Below are 1624 nucleotides of genomic sequence, written 5' to 3' on the forward strand. Positions count from 1 at the left end.
GGTGAATGTTTTGCCATTGTGCAACATTCCATCCATCAACTGTTGTTTTTTCCATTTGTCACCCCGAGTGGGACGGGTATGCTCAGACATGAGTCCCGTGCTCTCCATGCCACTGGAATCAAGCTATCCTGGCTGATGAAGGCTGACAGGCAGAAACCGGTCCCTGGATGCATGATTCCGGTCCAGGGAAGACATGGCTTGGCAGTTCGGGCTGGACTGTTCCCATGAGGCACAGGGTCAAGACTGATTTGCATATGGCCATGTCTGAACTGGGGTGGTGTGGTGAGCAAAATAACGACGGATGAAACCCAGATCTTTGACTGGGGGTGAATGTTTTGCCATTGTGCAACATTCCGTCCATCAACTGTTGTTTTTGCATTCGTAACCCCAGTGGGACGGGTATGATCAGACGTGAGTCCCGTGCTCTCCATGCCACTGGAATCGAGCTATCCTTGCTGATGAAGGCTGATAGCCAGAAACCGGTCCTAGGATGCATGAGTCCGGTCCAGGGAAGACATGGCTTGGCAGTTCGGGCTGGACTGTTCCCATGAGGCACAGGGTGAAGACTGATTTGCATATGGCCATGTCTTAACTGGGGTGGTGTGGTGAGCAAAATAACGATGGATGAAACCCAGATCAGTGACTGGGGGTGAATGTTTTGCCATTGTGCAACATTCTGTCCATCAACTGTTGTTTTTGCATATATTTTGAAAAGCAGTTAATTTGAAACTTAAATTCCAAAAACATTTAGGGTCACATTTCGAGGAGGGAGATAAGGCACATCTGTAAAATAAAGTCAAAGCAACATATGCCATTGTCTTTGTCCACTAACCTCAGTTAAAGTTTGGGTAATGTGGAGTACCAAATAGCAGAGTTGCAGCCAGGTGAACCCTAGGAAACATCCTTTCCGGGGCACCGATGCTAGTGAAAATGGTGCCTTATTAGGGGCAGCCTACCAATGCTATTTGCCCCTGAATGGGTAGAATAAAAGGTGGTGAGGAATCTGGGTTGGATAGAGTATCCACCAGAAACAGCATTACCAAAGGTAAAATATTCTTCTGATGGATTCTTCACAGATTCATGACCTTTTGCAAATGGACCGAAGCAGCACCCTCCAAGGTGGTGGATTTGAATAATGGACTGCCGGCAGACCTGAGAGTAGATACAGTAATGAATGTGTATATGGATCCCCATGTAGCTGCCTGGAAGATGTTGAGAACTGGAGCAGCCCTAGCTAAAGCAGTGGTGGCTGCTTCTGGTGGAATGAGTCAGAAAACCCTCAGGAGGCTCCCTTTTGTCCAGGGCACAGCACATCTTGATACAGAGTATGATCAGTATAAAAAGGGCCAGTGTTTGGATAGCCTTTCTCTTCTTTGTACTGGAAAATTCAGCAAAGAGTTAGCTGTTGGGTCTCTATTTGAAAGAGGTATGCACACTGTCCTGGTAGGTTACACAATCCTAGTCAAGGTAAGCTAGATACACACTAAATGATAACCTGTGGTCACCCTCTGGTAGCTTGACACAGAGCAGTCAGGCTTATCAAATGAGGACATTTGTTAACTATTTGTACAACACACACACACAGTAATAATGAAAAACTGCAAAAATACTCCACACAGGTTCA

The sequence above is a fragment of the Lissotriton vulgaris genome, chromosome 8 (genome assembly GCF_964263255.1).
Source record: "Lissotriton vulgaris chromosome 8, aLisVul1.2, whole genome shotgun sequence".
Taxonomy (NCBI): Eukaryota; Metazoa; Chordata; class Amphibia; order Caudata; family Salamandridae; genus Lissotriton; species Lissotriton vulgaris.